Source organism: Accipiter gentilis, chromosome W (assembly GCF_929443795.1).
Source record: "Accipiter gentilis chromosome W, bAccGen1.1, whole genome shotgun sequence".
In the NCBI taxonomy this organism is placed as follows: Eukaryota; Metazoa; Chordata; class Aves; order Accipitriformes; family Accipitridae; genus Astur; species Astur gentilis.
In genome coordinates, this window is record NC_064918.1 from 1,952,220 (window position 1) to 1,970,622 (window position 18,403).

An 18,403-nucleotide genomic window follows, 5' to 3' on the forward strand; every position below is an offset into this window, starting at 1 on the left:
GCCAAGTACAACAGCGATAGAACTTGAACTGGCGCCCAGCGATTTCCTCAAGATCAACATCTTTGACCTGCAGACCAAGGGCATGGGTTGCACCAAATGTACCAGCCGCAGGCTCCAGAGGCAACATGCAGTAATCCAACACCTCACACCATCTCTCCTGTCCTGAAGGACTGTTACAACAGATGGAGCCCTGAAGTCATGGATTAAATAAAATTGATGGACGCATTAGAGGGATGGCCCATAGACTAAGGGAATGCTATTTGTGTGTGTCGGGTGTCCGTATACATATATATAAGTATATAAGACAAGGAAAGTGATGGTGATTAATTGGAAAATGTAGGATCTGGGCACAATGTAGATGGTAAAGAATAAGGGGTGGATAACGTCCTGGGTTCAGCTGGGATAGAGTTAATTTTCACAGGAACCTGGGAGGGGGCACATCCCAAGGAGCTATTCCATACTATGTGACATCATGGTCAGTATATAAATGGGGAGCAGGCTGGGGAGGCCCTCTCTGCTTTCGGTGGGGGAGGTGGCAGAGCATCAGGTTCTGGGTGGTGAGCAGTTGCACTGTGCATCACTCGTTTTGTATATTCTTTTTTTAGTGCCACTGTTGTTGTTGTAACTTCTCTTTTTGTGTTGTCCCAGTAAATTGTCCTTATGGTTCCGTGGTTTTTTTTCTTTTCTCCTTTCTGATTCTCCTCCTCATCCCACCGGAGGGGGGCGGGAGGAGTGAGCGAGCGGCTGCCTGGTCCTTTGTTACTGGCTGGGCTGAAACCATGACAGATGGTTAAACTCCAGGATCCTGAAATGCCAGCTCATAGCAGGGCCATTGCTGTTGGACATGCTTTCCTTTAAAGCTTGCAGAGCTCTGTTGAGCAACCTGCTAGACATGCTGCTGGAGCACAGACCCCATGACAGGTTCATGCCTAAGCATGACCCTAACAGCAAAGGAGGAGAGCAGAAAATGATTTAGAAATGGAGACAGGGTGTCTATAGACCGCAAATAGACTTCAAATTTACTGCAGATTGGAGTTCATGCACAGTGTTTTTCAGGCTGGGGTGATCTATAGTGTAGCCCATGATTCTCATGAGACCCCATAGGCACCTTGCCTGAAGTTACTGTGATATGGCACCTCACTCCTTTCCAGCAAGCACAGGGGATGGCCAAGTTCATGCTCCCCCCATGGTTCCTCCTGGGCATGCAAGCAAGGCATGGAGCATCACGGGCTGTGGGTTGGAGTTGCTGCTTTGTGGAGACCAGCTGTTTCATGTGCCAGCACCTTCTGTACTCTTTCTGCCACCTGATTTGAAACTTGCCATTCTGTCACTCCCATTTTTTTGTTCCCATAAGTGTAGAAGCCGGGGGCTGAAAGGGGTGATTTAAGTTCACTCTGCTGCACCTCTGCAGGGCTAAGAAAGCACAACCATACTCCAGCATCACAGTCCTTTTTTGGAGGCCCCCTTAGCAGCAATCCTGAGGAAGCTGGCCCTGCTGGCAGCATCTGTCTTTGTTCTCACTGTTAGCCTCATTTCTGCAGTTTTATTCTCCTTTATCTATAAACAAAGTTGGAAGACTCAGCTGAAACAAGCGGTGAATCAAGGACAGATGTTCCACAGCTCTAAGCTGCAGGGAGTATCTAATGATGTTGCGGAGGATCCACAGGGGAAATCACACACAGACCAATGTGATCAAGTGAAGTCCATTTACTACAACTTTTAGCACAGTTATATACCTTATGTGCTTGTGCACACGCCTTATACAATACTCTAATTGGTACAATACCACGGTTCACGCGACACTATCTTATCCTCTATTGGCTGTGCAAGCTTCTTCACGAGGTGTCCAGCAGTTACTTATCTCATTCTTCGGCATCCAGGAGTTGCTTGTCAGGCTCTTCTTATCTTCCTTTTTCCCAGCGTACAAGGACACAGCGTCCTTGTCTGCTCCAGCACTTTGTAAACTTATGCTTCGTTCCCACCTAACGGCTGGATTGCTCACATGCCCTCGCCCAGCCAAGAAATCCTCAACGTAATGATTATGTCAAACAGTAATGTGGGAACTCTTTCTCTGGATTAATTTCAGTGCCACAAGTCTGACATAATGTTTGCTTTTCCAGTGTATATGTATGTGATCCACTGGCTTCATATAAAGTCTAATTAACTCTACATTAAAAAGAGGAGTTAGATGTGCTGTTACACATCTGTTACAGGTTGATAAAAATAAGCCTCTGGTCCTAACATCCAGCACATCTCTCTTGCCTATTAGCTCCTTTCTATGTACAGTAAAAGTAAAAGTCAGCATTCACACCTTCCTTGGGTTATGACTCTCTAACATCTCCAAGCTTTTGCTTCCCTATGCTAACATCCTGCTGTCTACACATGAGTGGTGCTGGTCATGTTCTTGGATTTGTTGCTTTATTAGCATCCTCTTGAGGGTTACAGCCACAGTGCCTTTTCCTTTAACCCATTACTTCATAATCTTTAATGTCCTGCATAGCCACCGCACTGTAGATAATAGAGCTGCCATGCAGTTTCAAGACACTGTATGAGCAGACCATGTCTACTACCTTAAAAAACAGATATCTATCTATAAAAGGTAGATAACTATTTTAAGCTTGAAAAGTTAAAGCCAACCTGTTTAACTCAAGATCAAAACTATATTAATTGTTTCACTAATGTGAAGGTCTTAAATTAATTGTAGTCTTGTTTGAAAAACAACAGTATTAAAGTGATGACAGAGTTCTGTGTAACTGCTTGAGTTTTCTTGTAACTCATTTTGCTGTTAGCAGAGATCCTGCTTTTTAAAGATGAGGAATACACTACAAAGCTGTTAGAAAGTGAGCATTCATTTTTTCCTTCTGCAGGGCAAGTAGCAGTACAACAAATGCTTCCTTACAGTGGGCCACAACCCCATGGTACTCAGTGGAGTAACTGAGGAAGAGGACTTTTTTGGGGGGGGAAATTGAATGTGATCTTCAAGGGGCTGAGTTTAAATTCTAAGGCAGTAATTTTTAAACAAAACCAATAAAGTGCAAACATACCTACCTTTGCCCTGTTAACTCAAGCAGAAGATGTACTTCAGGCATGATTAAGGCCCAAAGTAGGCTCTTCCAGCATGAATGTTTCTTGCAGCAGAAATACTGTTCAAATGGAATATTACTGCTGTGTTCCTTCCGTAGGGATTTCCAGGGTCCATCAGCCTTGGAAGAATAACTGGAAGAAAAGCTGATGGCCTTTTTCCACCATGGATATGCAGGTGTCCTGAGAATCCCACACTTTGTGGAACTGATTTATTGCTCTTTAATTGCCCAAATGAGCCACATGTGATCAGCAAGCCCAACCTATTCAGGCTCCACTAAACTTACTGAACATGTGCAAAAATAACTGCAGTGCCATGCACCAAAGCTGTCTCGTTGCATTGCAATCGCAGAACATAGCATCAATTTCTGATGGAGAAGCATATAATAGAAGTATATGGCCCTGAGCTAAAAATGCAAATTTGAACTTGAGCTCAGTGATACAATGGGCGCTTTTTTTAACCCCCAAGAAATGCCTTGATTTAACTTCCAAAATCTCCTTTTATACTTTAGAGAGTAATGCCCTTTCTGTACCTGGATAGGCTATTAATATGTGTTCCTGTGTAATTCTGCTGTGACTGAACCATAGAAAATTCTTTACCTATCTCAACACATTCTTTGCTTTGAAAGGAAAGTCCTCACTTTGTACATTAAATATGAATACAAATTATTTCCTAAGTACTAGCAGTCATTTAATAAATATTTACACTGCTAGTTGCACATCTTGCACATATTTTTATTAATACAGGTTTCAGAAAAAAAACAAACCTTCATGGGTAAAAGAATGATACTAGTAGACAGTGTGGGACATCAACACCAGTGGATGCTGCTGGAGCAGCATGTAAAGCTCCCTCCCTTGTTACAAAGTATTCAGAGTTTATTTGTATTTGTATTTGTTACTTTTTTTCTGAAGGGTGTACTTCATACTACAAGTACAATTTTTCAGTAATTTTCTTTTTTTTTTGCAAAACATAGCAGGAAGCAGGCAGACATATCTAAAACACAATTACAGAATTAGGTAAAATAATCTCTGTTAGTTAATTTTACTTCAAAATGTAGTTCTCTTCTTTATGGTGAATATGAAAATAAGAGTTGTGGGACTACGTACGCACCATGCCTTCTGAGCCAGGCTCATGAAGTGATGCGAGATAGACTTTTACAATCTCAGAAGGCTGGGTTATATAAAGTTATGCTCAGATAAAGGTCTCCTTTTGCCATCCCCAGCATTCAAAGCCACACTGGCTTCTTGCTTGCTCAGCAAAAGCCAGTTCTCTCCTGTACCTGTTGTGGCCAGGGTCCAGCTCTCCATCTCTCACTCAGTAGCATGGTAACAGTTTGGCAGGTGGAAATTCAGCTGACCACTACATTAATGGTGTATGACAAGCTATGGGCTACTTCCATCTCTGCTTGCAGAACTGTTTCTTCAGGGTTGAGAAGAGTACAATTTAGAAATACAGTGTCTCTGTAATACAAGTCCTGAAAAGGAAGATGTCATTTCTGCACAGATATTTTCCAGAGTGGAACTGCACTTGAAATTATGCATTTTTTTAACTGTTGACAAAATCAGTGCAGGGTCTGGGGTGGAGATCTGCTCCATTTCCTTCCAGGTTGTGCTCCTGTAGGAACTGCACTGTGGAGTGGTCCCTGGTCATCAAAAGCTACTTTCATCTATGGCAGAAAATTGGACAAACTCAACACAAAAAATGAAGGTGATGTCAGATATAGAAAATCCTGTTGTAGATCAGAAAACCCTGTTTTAAATTAAGTTAGTTAATAATTTTCAACTTCAAACAATTTCAATAATACCTAGAGAAGTAGCCAAGATCATTCTGACCCTTTCTATTCTTCCTGATTGATGATGCATCCCTCTTGGCAGGAAAATGAACCATTGACCTGATACAGAGGGACTTAGTGGTCAAAGTGAGGAGGGGATACCTCCCCAAATGACCACCAAAGACTACGTGAAACCCCTGTGCATGCAAAGAAGGCACTTGATGTGTCATGGTTATGTAATCCTATGTATATGCATTAGATATAGTTTGAATATGTACTAGGTAGGAGTAGTTTAGTAAATTATATGCAATTGTTACTGTATAAAAGAGACACACCTGATGAATCTGGTGTGCTTGATTTGTGGAAAGTCCACCAAGCACCCAGGCCTGAATAAAAAGCAATATCTATCCTGAGTGTGTGAGACTGGTCTATTGCACAGCAGGTAACGAATCCGCTTTTAGGACAACTGTCATGGTTTAACCCCAGCCAGCAACTAAGCACCATGCAGCCACTCACTTGCTTCCCCCCCACACCCAGTTGGATGAGGGACAAAAATCGGGAAAAGAAGTAAAACTCCTGGGTTGAGATAAGAACAGTTTAATAGAACAGAAAAGAAGAAAATAATAATGATAACACTAATTAAAAGACAATAGTAATAATAAAAGGATTGGAATATACAAGTGATGCGCAGTGAAATTGCTCACTACCTGTCGACCGACACCGAGTTAGTCCCCGAGCAGCGGTCCCCCCGCCCCCACTCCCCCCAGTTCATATACTAGATGTGACGTCACATGGTATGGAATACCCCGTTGGCCAGTTTGGGTCAGCTGCCCTGGCTCTGTCCTGTGCCAACTTCTTGTGCCCCTCCAGCTTTCTCACTGGCTGGGCTTGAGAAGCTGAAAAATCCTTGACTTTAGTCTAAACATTCCTTAGCAACAACTGAAAACATCAGTGTGTTATCAACATTCTTCTCATACCTAACTCAAAAACATAGTACTATACCAGCTACGATGAAGACAATTAACTATCCCACCTGAAAACAGGACAACAACAAAGGCACTTTTCTAGTTCAGTCTCTCTTCCACAGCACTTGGCTGGAAGCAGAAAAGATGCTCTCACTTCCTTGCTGGTTGTGTGACTATTTGAGCATATTGAGCTTCTTGAGAGCTAGTAAATCCATCAGCAAAATGACAGAAATGTAATAGTGATTTCATCACAGAATGTAATTTTTCAAATCCAATTTAAACTTCAACACAGCAGAGGTCCTATTTATTATTCTGAAATGTGGATGGTTCAGAAAGATCATAATTTCATATTATTCTTAAATCCATCTTTACATGCCTATTCAAAACCCTGCACTGCTAACAGAAATCGTATTTTACACGTATATCACAGACAATATTACAGTACTGTGGATTTAGCAACAATTTACTGGTACTGTGCCTTAGTGGGTCTATGTCTTACAACAGGCTTAGTGATAATGTAATTAAGTTCCACAATAGCAGTATGGTGGGGGTTTAATGTACACATTTCTAAAATAAGGTGTCACTAGACCATTTTCAGTACACATTTAAATTTCAGTGACATTTCCCTTTTTAAAAAGAGCTAGCGCAAGAGCAAAGTTGTGCCTGTATGCATGCTATAACTTACTTAATATCTTGTAATAGACTTGCTATAACTTACTAATAACTTATAATGTACTTACTACAACTTACTTGCTATAGACTGTTCAGGTTAGTACACATGCATGCATAAAGACACTAAGAGAAATACATAAGAGAGTAAAAGAGGCATACCTGTTAAAAATTCCCCTTGAGGTCAGTGAAAATATTCACGTTGAATGCTTCGGCATTTGTCTCAACAGGCGAAGGGTTGAGCCTCAAGGAGCAAAGAGAATCAGCCCAGGTCGTACTGGCTTTCAGCAACAGATCTCTGATTTTTGCAAACAGGAAAGTTTGTGAGCTCTGAGAGGCGTCCCACTCAGAGGGAGATGCTGGTCACAGCCCGCTGCGGTCCAGGAGAGCTCAAAGGGTCTCAGTACCACTGTTTATAGGTTCGGGAGATGATTGACTTTTGTCATCAACAAATTACTGAGATTCCAGCTGCACTGGTACCGTTTCACACACAGATAAGGAAAGCTCCAAGGCTGTCTGAGAATAACTTAAAACAGGATGCTCCAAGATTGTCAGGGGAGGACTGTAATGTCTCAAGGTTGTTATGAGAAAGAACTGGCTGTATGTTGTTATGAGAACTGGCTACCTCTACTCCCATCCCCTGCCTTCGCCACGCAGCAGGAGTCCTTGAGATGCACCGCATATCTCCCTGTCTTAGCTGTGTAAGAGTTCCTGGCACAGTCTAGGGTAGCTTAACTGCCTGACTCATTACACTTATGCTAAGGCCTAGTGACCCTCCCCAAGTTCATAAATCAGCCTGAAGAGGGGGAAAAAAATGCACCACCACACGTGCTGCAGTTCACAGACACATTGCCAAATTTCTCTGCCTGATGTTGCAAGGAAGCATTAAACTCTTTCTGGAGCAGAAAGACCTAAGCAAGACTTGTGGATCAATACTACTGATAATAGCAATATTCCAGTTCAGCACTATTTTGACAGTAAAAATTAATTTCTCTCTTACAGTCAGGCCTATATTCTCATCTCAGTGCACAAGGGTTTACAAGCTTAATCTAAAACCCACTGAAGTGAAAAGAAATCGTTCCTTTTAATGCAATGTGTTTCAGATCAGTCCAAATATTTATTAACAATACTTGCAGTGTTAGGCATCAACTTTCATACTTTCAGGATGAAAATAAACCCCAAATTATTTATTAGTGAACTCTTTTATGGTTCTTTGTATAACTCTCAAAATGTATTGTTATGTAATTCTAAGCATGGAATGATGATCAGACTGTGTACATATACCACATAACCCTGTCAGCATTTGTATGAAGTCTTAGTTACTCTCAGCCAAGCAAACATCCTCTGCTGAAAAATAAGTCATGCTGTTTTTAAGGTATTTCTAAATGCTAAACTCATCAAGCGTAAGAATTAAACCTGAAAAATCCCAGCACTGGGGAGATTTTACCTGTGTTCTCCTCTCCCTGGTTGCTGCTGTCCCAAGTGTGTTCCTGGAGATAGCTGAACCTCCAGTGAGCTCACTGGCTGTGGGAGCCTGAGGAATGCATGCTGCTGACACCACTGACCTGCCTCTGTCACCATCTGCTCTGTGTGAATTTCCAGCCTGACTTCTGCCTCTTCCTCCTCAGCCTTCATGATAACGCTACCCTCAATACCCTTTCTGTCTGTCTTTCCCAATTAATCCTGGACCTTTTTCTCACCATCCTCTATACCTCTACAAAATACTCACTTGAGCTAGTAGGGCACTACCCAGCTTTTTCATTCCCCTCTCTCCCCAGCAGGGAATCAGAACTGGCACTCTAATTATAATGCCAAAAAGAGCTCTGGCTTAAAATAAATGGTCACAGGATCTTGTTCATCTTGCCTCAACCATCCTGCCTTAGCCTGCTGTGAGAGTGTAGAGCATGTGGAGTGTAGCTCCTCTGGCACACCAAACATACAGCAGGCTAAAGCAGCAAGCACATGCCTTGGTGGTGTTAAATCATAAATAAAACAGCAGCAGCAGGCACCTCCTCTGAGCATAAAAAGCAGAAGCCTCCTTGTAACTCATTTAAGTTGTCTCTTTGGAAGTAAACCCTCTCCGTTAGACTCCTGAAATCTGCTTTACTTTGGGGAGTACAGCTCTTCAGCTGAGCTCAGAAATGAGTCCGGCAGCACAGTCCTGTGTGACAGTAATCTCCAGAGCAGGCACAGCATGAAAAACATTGCCCATCTTCCTTCCTTAAGATTAATTTCCCCCCAGCATTCACTGGAGTTCGGCACCACTGGCACTCCTGCATTCAGCCCTCAGGGCAGGCAAGAAGACAGCCATACCATGGACGTGTGAAGCGCTTGGAAACATGGTTTGAACAAGCCAAGGGGGAAAATCAGCATCCTGTTCCTCTACTGGCATCAACGATGCTTAGCCTGCCTATTTTGACAGCCCTGAAACACTACGCCTCGCTGACGTGATTCTGGTGCTAGTGTAGATAACAGGAGAGAGCAGGGCAGACTCAGGAAATTGTCCACAAGCCTGAAATTAGAAGCATCAAATCTGTAAGTGCAAATGTAAAAAGCAGTGATGGAAAAAGGGTGATCCACAAGAAGGTCGCTGGCAATTTGACTGTTCTCTAAGGTCCGAGGTGACAACCTTCCCTTCACCATCAAAACCACCTACCCAACAAATTGAGGACAAAAACCATAGGGGAAGACTTTTACCAATTCTATCAAGTTTCCTCATACATGTGTTTCATGAATACCTATTTACAGGTACAGATAATTACTGACATGGTCAGGTAGCTGTCTGTTAGTCTGGTGTGAACAGGGTAGGTAGGTGTTGCATACTCAAACTTTATATGACTGATATGAAGACTAGTCTGGGACTCACTCATTTTGCAAACATGCAGACTTCTAAGTTTCCAAGTTTTCTTAATTTGTGCATTTAAAGAAAAGAGTTGGCAAACAATAACACAAAAAATTAACTTGCAGAATGTTTCAGTTGTTGAAATTTTTTGTACATTTTTCAAACACATCATCTTGGATTTGGGCTCTGACTGTCCTGGCAAATGATTAAATGGTGGCTTTCATGTATTGCACTGAGATATTGTAGTGGTTTCAGCCCAGCCGGTAACAAAGGACCACGCAGCCGCTCGCTCACTCCTCCACCCCCCTCCGGTGGGATGGGGAGGAGACGGGGGAGAGAAAAGAAAAAAAAACCTGGAACCTCGAGGGTTGAGATAAAGGCAGTTTACTGGGACAACACAAAGAAATTACAACAACAACAACAACGGTACTAATGAAAGAATATACAAAAAGAGTGATGCACAGTGCAACTGCTCATCACCCGGGACCCGACGCTCTGACGCTTCCCCCACCGAAAGTCGAGAGACCCGCCCCCTTCCCCGGCCGCTCCCCATTTATATACTGAGCATGATGTCACATGGTATGGAATAGCTCCTTGGCTAGTTCAGGTCAGCTGCCCCGGCTATGCCCCCCACCTCCCAGGTTCCTGTAAAAATTAACTCTATCTCAGCTGAACCCAGGACAGAGATGCATTTATTTCATACACAGGCTCATCATCAACTTTAAAAAGACAGCTAGTACTGTCATTATTTTCACAGGGACAGTACATTCCCCCCCACCCCCCACCCTTAATGGTCATATCTAACCTTTTTTTCTCCCCTCAAAAGTACTGCTCTGTATATCACTAGGTGCACACTCCATCTGAAGAAGGCTATTTTCTCTCCAGGCTCAGGGTGATTACATGGCTGAGTACTAACTACAATTATTGACGATGTGGGGGAGAGCTATGCATGTAGCATTCATCAGTGAAGACTAGACATCCCTCCCTGACACCCATCTTCCCCTCCCTGCCCCCTGATGCTGTAATTGTCAATTTTTCTGAGAGTGTGAAGCACGGCATTAGCTGTGCTTCACAAACTCTGGCAGCTCCATTCCTGTGTGCAGGGTAAGTGCTCCAGCCTTCTCCAGGGCAAAGGTCGGGTGAGCAGCATCAGTAAATTTGTACCTGATGGTGAACAGCACCAGTCCTCTCTCTGCATTGAAGAACAACAGTCTGCCATCACTGTAATCCAACAGGATGCCGATCCTGGCTGGGTGTTCTGTCACACGGACATCACTCATCACACTGATGTGAAGAAATCTGTAAAGAAAGCTGCAGTAAAATGGAAACCAGAATACAGTGAGCTTCCTCATGGTGATTTACCAGAAATAACGTACCGCTTAATTCCCACCTATTAACAGGTTGCCGCATACAGCAGTGTATCACGTGGCAACAGAATTTTGCTCAGTACGTAACCCTCCTACCTGAACAAATGTGGCATTGCTCCAAAGCCCTGCCTGGCACGCCTATGAGCCCTTTCACTCAGCATCTTTGGGCGCTCTGAATAAAAGCAGACTTGCTGTAATCATATTCATCTATATCTTTCTTATTACATGTCTTTTGGGGGATTTAAGCATGATCTGTGCTTTAGTAAAACCCTTTGCATCTCAGACATTTTGTTTAGTTAGTTATGTTCATGCATCCATATGATTTCGCACTAAAAAAACACACTTGTTTAGATGAAGAGCACCTTTACACCATTAACAGGGTTATAAGTTACAAACCTCCAAATTGCCTGGCACTGGCCTGCTGAAGACTACCCCAGTGCCCTGCAGTCCTGCCACAGTGGCAGGTGGGTGCCTGTTGCTGTGAAGGACAAGGCAGTAGAAGGCATTCCCTATGGAGGCTTGAAGTCTTCTGGAGCTGGAAATAGATTCTGAAAGTATTGCATTTACAGACATAAATACGCTTGCTAGGATTTTGTGAAGTAGTTCAGGATATGAGCCTGCAATGACAAAGCAGTGGCAAAAGAGGTATTAAAGTTTGATTCACTGGCTGGGTGAAGGAAGGCGAGTTGGTCTGTTTGAGGGGGTTTTATTATTTTAATTTTTTTTAAGGTGCATTATAAGATTTTTTTTAATTAAGAGGAGGAGGTCTAAAGCTCCTTTGTAGTTGTCATCTTCTTATTACTCAAATTTGCAAAAAGAAAGCAGATGGATCCTTTCTGCTCTCATGATTCTTGAAGCTGGCCAGCTTTATTTACGTGAAGGACAAGTGACTTCCCAAGCAGCTAGACTGAATCAGCTTTACCTGGTTTGTGTAGGACAGCAGCGCATGCACCAGGAGATATCACTCAGCCCCAGGACACTGTTCCATGATATTGCCTCATAGCAAATCCCAATCCTATAGCTTCTGCAGGCAGAGACAATGGTTTCTCAGTAATAACGTCCCCAAGCAGGCAGCAGTTCACCCAGGATTGAAGGAAACCTATTTGTGGAAGAGGTGTACAGTAAAGTGAGTGTGGTGGTAGACCAAGCATATTGCGATATTTCTTACAGTCACGTCATGCAGCAGTATCTAAAATTACTAACGGATTGCACTCTGCTATTCTAACTGCAGGGTTTTATCAAAGATTTGAATGTTGTCACTAAGAGTTATTTCATCTTTGCACTGAGATGGACACATATTGAGGAGTGAAAACCATGAAACTTTACCCAAAATTATATGAAGCTAGCAAAAGGTGGAAAAGGTGACTTCGGAGGAAAAAACAGACCTCAAATTTAGCAGGCTTGTTCAAACTAGAAAGGAAAGCATGGCTGTTTTAAGTAGACACAGTGACAAACATCTTGTGTGCATTCAGCTGTAATGGTAAAAAAAAAGTGCTTAAACCAGTAATACCCCATTACCTTTTAAGAAGCCATATCAGTATGGCTGTCATGGTTTAACCCGAGCCAGCAACTAAGCACCATGCAGCCGCTCACTCACTCCCCTCCACCCAGTAGGATGGGGGAGAGAATCGGAAAAAAAGAAGTAAAACTCGTGGGTTGAGATAAAGACAATTTAACAGGACAGAAAGGAAGAAAATAATAATGATAATGATAGTGATAATAATAATAAAAGAATTGGAATATACAAAACAAATGATGCACAATGCAATTGCTCACCACCCACTGACTGATGCCCAGCCAGTTCCCGAGCAGCGATTCCCCCCCCCCAGGCCAACTCCCCCCAGTTTATATACTAGGCATGATGTCACATGTTATGGAATATCCCTTTGGCCACTTTGGGTCAGCTGTCCTGGCTGTGTCCCCTCCCAACTTCTTGTGCCCCTCCAGCCTTCATGCTGGCTGGGCAGGAGAAGCTGAAAAAAATCCTTAACTTAGTCTAAGCATTACTTAGCAACAACTGAAAACATCAGTGTGTTATCAACATTCTTCTCATACTGAACCCAAAACATAACACTATACCAGCTACTAGAAAGAAAATTAACTCTATACCAGCCGAAACCAGGACAATGGCATAACTTCATAGAAGTGTACCTGTGCTTGTGATGTGACTGATATCAGCATGTCAAAGAAAAAAAATGTTTGCAATGGATGGAGCTAGCCTGGTACAATCATTCTAACATATCCCAAGAGCACTTCCTAATTCTCCAAAGCCACAGATGCTTTGGAAAATGTTACCATTAATGCCCTCAGCAGAGGAAGCAAAGTAAAAGGATGGATTACTTCTAGTCACACTGTATTCAAAAATAAGCCCACAAATCTGGCCTTCTCAGGGCAGCAACAAGTTGCTTTGAGACTGAAGTGTTCTGAAGGGTTAAGCAGTGACCATGGACTGAGGCAAACCCAGCAGTCCCAGTAGTGCAACACTGAACTCTTCCCAGCACCTACATCAATGCTGCAACTGGCTTTATTGAGGTATTGCAATGTTTGAAAGGGGGGTCTATCACACAGACTGAAACAATTCAGTTCTACAGAATTAGTTAGCACCATGTGAAAGCTACCTATAGGCAAAAATAGGAGCGAGAGGCCCATTCCCGAACCCCACAGAGTGGCATGCTTGGCATGCTGGTACTCACCCAGTGAATTTGGCTTTCTTGGGAAGGCAGATCACAGTTGCATCAGGGGAGATTTGCAAAGCAGGATGGGCTGTGTCATTCAGTAGGCGAAATCGAGTTCCCGGTACAATTCACAACAAAGAAACATCAGTTCTGAAAGTCTGGCAACATTAACACGAGATGAATCATAAAATGTTAAGCAACAATTACTGCCATCTTAGCTGGACAGAGGTAGGAGTGACAGAAAATTTAGTGCAAATGCAAGGAATCTTACAAGCTGGGCCTGACTGGGATGGCAGTCTTCTGGCAACTAGACCCAGGGATTGTAACAGTTTATATTATTCAGAAAAGTAGCTAGGTGATAAAGAAGTCTTCAGTATTAAAGAAGGTTGAAATATTTTCAATCAATTGCTTTTTCAGAATAGCAAATTTAAATTTTGAGGCTGGTTTGGAAGAACCATACATAATTTAACACTATTTATCTGGAAACCTTAAAGTTTAAATCATCCATTACATTTTAAAACTGCTCTGCATGCTTCCTCATTCCTGAACGCCAAAGTCCATAAGGTCTTCATTTTGGGTTTTTTTAAGGTCATGGAATCTTTTATCAGAATGTGCTCTGCCAAACTCAAGCAAACTGAAACCCCTGAAGAATATTCAATCATTTCATCTCTCTGATAGAATTCAACATTTTTGCTTCTGAGATCACATTGGTTTTATATTGACATAAATCTACCAACTTCAAGTGAAGTAGTCCCAGATTGTGCTTATTTTAAGCAGCTAAAATATGGTCCCTTTTATTTCAGTAACTTGCTTATTCCCATATTGGAAACCTCAGTTATGATTTCTGGAGGAAAATGCCATCTTTGACTTCTTTGCCCCTCCACCCCATTGTTTTGACATCAGAAAATGGTGATGTACCTTTAGTTGAGATGAGAGCAGCTTCAGTTTGTTCACTTGTCCCAAATGGGTTGACAGCCCTCAAGTAGAAGAAATAGTTCACATTGGGCTCCAGGGATACTTTCAGTTCAGGTTGTTGGGGTCAATTATATGGAACTTAGTTACTAGGCCATGGTCGCAAGAGCATTCCAGACACCTTTAGAAGGCCTTGAACAGAATAAACAAGAAGACAGAAAAAGAAAGATCCCAATTAGAAAAATACAGGTCCGCATTCCACGATAAAGGGAACTTGGCACAAACAACCTCAATTTGGCAGTTTATCTTGACCAATTAGACTGAGACAGGTTTCGCGTGCTCTAGTTAATATAGCCAATTATGTCCTGTGTTTATGCACGTGTACAGAGTATAACTAACTGTATCTTATGTTTATACGCGTGTACAGTGTCGATATAACCAATCACATTTTATGTTTGTGCACGTGGACACCAAATGCTTGCATGCAGCAGCCAATCAAGGCTTCTAAGCAACTTAGAGAATTGTATAAGAATGATCAGCTAGGCTCAATAAACTGGCGACTTTAATCATCATATTGGTGTCCTGTTGTACGGGCCCCACATGGAATAACCCTAAACCCTACACAGGTCTCTTTATACTAGCAAAAGATCTGCAAATTTTGAAGATTTTCATACATGAAAACATATGCAGATATTCAAACCAGGAAAGAATAATTTATGCAAACAGCTAAGCCACCTAACAGTATTGTTGACTACTGAAACAACAGGCACCATAGAGAAACTCCAAATTGGAAAGGCGAGCACTATTTTCACACACAATTGGGTTATGTAGGTGCTTCGGCATTTTACTTCAGGGATCTTCCTTACTTCATCTGACAAATTTTCAGGCCTTTGTTCCTGTACTGCCTTCTCACCCAGTGCAGTCATTTGGTGTAATGCTCACTGTATATTCATTTTGCAGCATAAGTCATCACATAAAATGCAAGCAGTACGGAAACAAATTCTCATCCGTCTCCTCTAAAAAGTCTGCATTACAAAATGAACAGGCTTCTGCAGAAAAAAAACTTGTAATTAATTCAGCTGCATGAGAATGAACATGCTTGCTGTGTTTGTACAGTCTGGGCACATGTTCGACATCCAAAAGAACAGATACCCTTATCTGAGCACAGAAACCGTGCACTTCTTATTATGAATGCCTTGCTCACAAATTGTTCATCAACAAAGCCTTGGCTCTGTCTCCCTCATGGTGCTGTGCACTCTAACAGGCTGGTTTTGCAAGAGGCAGCAGCAGGGCAACTGCCTTTGCACAGTGCCCTGCTTTGACTAAGTCTCCCCTTTGTGGTGCCTCAAAAGCTCAAGCCCTCACATCCTCAACCGCTGATACCTTGACATACTGCAGGAAAGCAAGAGTCAGCACCCACTCAACCTGCTTCGCAGGCACTTCGAAGTGCCAAAGTACTTTGGACAATGTATTGGGTCTGGCTGAGATGGAGTTAATTCTCCCCATAGCAGCCCTCGTAGTGCTGTGCTCTGTATTGGTAGCTAGAAAGGTGATGATAACACACCAGTGTTTTGGCTACTGCTGAGCAGTGCTGGCACAGCATCAAGGCTGTCTCTCCAACATTTTTGCCCCCCTCAATGGCAGGCTGGGGCTGGGCAAGATCTTGGGAGGGGACATAGCCAGGACAGCTGACCCAAACTAACCAAACAGATATTCCATACCATATGACGTCAGCTCAGCTATAAAAGCTAAGTATGGGGAGATGGAAGGGGGGCATTTTCGTCTTCCGGAGCAACCGCAACATGTTCTGAAGCCCTGCTTCCCAGGAAGTGGCCAGACATCACCTGCTGATGGGATATAGAGAATAACATCATTTTTTTCCCTTTGCTTTCGTGCGCGACCTTTGCTTTAGCTTTATTAAACTGTCCTTATCTCAACCCATGAGCCTTTTGTTGTATTTTCTCTCCCCTGTCCAGTTGAGGAGGGGGAGGATAGACCGGTTTTGGTGGGCACCTGGCACCCAGCCAGGATCAACCTACCACAGACAACTAGAAAGATGCCAATTTTATTTTCTATATTGTGAGGAGTATGAAAGTTTGGCTTAACAAATTCTCACACACTGGATCCTGATTTTCCTCATTTTTGCCTCATATAATAATGGCAAAGCCAGACAGTATATACCCACTGCATTGTACGCCTGCAGGTAAAGACTGTTTATCTGTATAAATTACAATTTCCTCAAAAAAATGCTTATAGGAATCTTCAAGGCAAGTATTTAATTTTTCAAGTGTAATGCAGGCCTTTTGATATACCCCCTGCCCTCTGGGCTGAAAGACAATATCCTCAGTAGTATGAGGAAGGGCTCAATGCAGGTGTCTTGCTCTGCTCTCCAGCAAATTTGCTAACAGGAGATGTGCCTTCAGAGAATGTGCAAAGCACTCTCCCTTCCACCATGAGTTCTTGAGTGGAGCCCAGGATGGTCTCCCTCCTGCAGGTAATGTCTCTATGGGGAGATAGATTAAACAAATCACCTTTTCCAGCACTAATTACTGTGACCCCCAGAGGAGGTAAGGCAGACAAATCAGCTGTCAGATAAGATCATTGCTGTTCATTTGTAGTAACTGATTTTTCACATATGTCCCACCAGAGAGCAGTACAATCTGAAGAATAATCAGTGCTCATCCATCAGGATTTTTCACATGCCTGCCTCTGCTGCATTTATCAGATAAAGGTAAAATTCCACAGCCCTACATACACCAAATTCCTGTTAACACCACATAGAGCTCTGTGTCTAGGAGGATGGCATCCTGGGGAAAGACTGGTGCATCATCCTTATTAGTCTGTAACAGGTATTTTGTACTGACAGCTGTCATTTAAAGGGATTGAAAACATTGAGGAAAAAGCACTGGGGGCTCCTGTGATCTTTCAATTTGAAAGAATTTCAGAGAGTTTGGGGCTCTTGTGTGATCAGTGCTGGGTCATGCCGCCTTTGGGGAATGTGTTACATTAATGCTGGAACTGATGCAGTAAACAGAAGAAGTGGGTTGCCCAAACATGGTAGCAATTGCATGGTTTGCTTCAGCCCTCTGACTAACTAAAGCCCTGATGACAAGAGCACTTCAGCAAGGCACTGGGAGTTTGGCAGGTTGGTTGGTTCTTACTGAAAGGTTCAGGGAAGAGGTGCAACCTGATGAGTTGTCTGGTGAGAACCTGAGATCTTTAGACTTGAAAGAGGAAAAAGGCTCATCTGAGTATAGGGGATGAGGAAAAGGAAAGATGAGTTGAAAACTAAAAGATGGGAACTGAGCAAGGAGGCAAATATAAAAGAAGTGAAAGGAAAATGGGGATGGAAGCAGAGGCATGGGTAAAGAAGGTGGCACCCAAGCTTTGAAGAAATTTGTCCATGTTTCCTAGACAAGTCTGGCCCAGTCTGTTCCTTAAAAGCACCATCCTGACATCTCTGGTGTGAATCTGAAGCACAGAGCACCAGAAAGAAGTTTTGAGCAAACAGTTACAAATTAGATTAAGGGAGGACACACTAAGCTATTCATTGAAAGCTGTTTGTGGGAACATGTAGATCAATGTGTTTTAAGCACAGTGATGCCCTCTCAGTGTTGAGGATTTCTTGGCTGGGAGAGGGCATGTGAGCAATCCAGCCGTTAGGTGGGAATGAAGCATAAGTTTACAAAGTGCCGGAGCAGACAAGGACGCTGTGCCCTTGTACGCTGGGAAAAAGGAAGATAAGAAGAGCCTGACAAGCAACTCCTGGATGCCAAAGAATGAGATAAGTAACTGCTGGACACCTCGTGAAGAAGCTTGCACAGCCAATAGAGGATAAGATAGTGTCGCGTGAACCGTGGTATTGTACCAATTAGAGTATTGTATAAGGCGCGTGCACAAGCACATAAGGTATATAACGGTGCTAAAAGTTGTAGTAAATGGACTTCACTTGATCACATTGGTCTGTGCGTGATTTCCCCTGTGGATCCTCCGCAACATATATGGCTCCTTCTGTCTTCTGGAAAATACCACATAAGTCAGTGTCATCCCAAAGAAATTAGGATATCTTCTTTTTCACTATTAGCTATTTAACTGATGACTAGTTAACAAAACACAAAAT

At 42.8% G+C, this 18,403-nt stretch overlaps 1 protein-coding gene and 1 pseudogene across 1 annotated transcript in view; one reads left to right on the plus strand and one right to left on the minus strand.

Moving 5' to 3' along the window:
* The window catches only part of LOC126035357 (uncharacterized), a 503,584-nt gene that overhangs the window by 54,335 nt on the left and 430,846 nt on the right, over positions 1-18,403 (plus strand). The window lies entirely within an intron of this gene.
* The window catches only part of LOC126035541 (cardiomyopathy-associated protein 5-like), a 51,291-nt pseudogene continuing 43,227 nt past the window's right edge, over positions 10,340-18,403 (minus strand).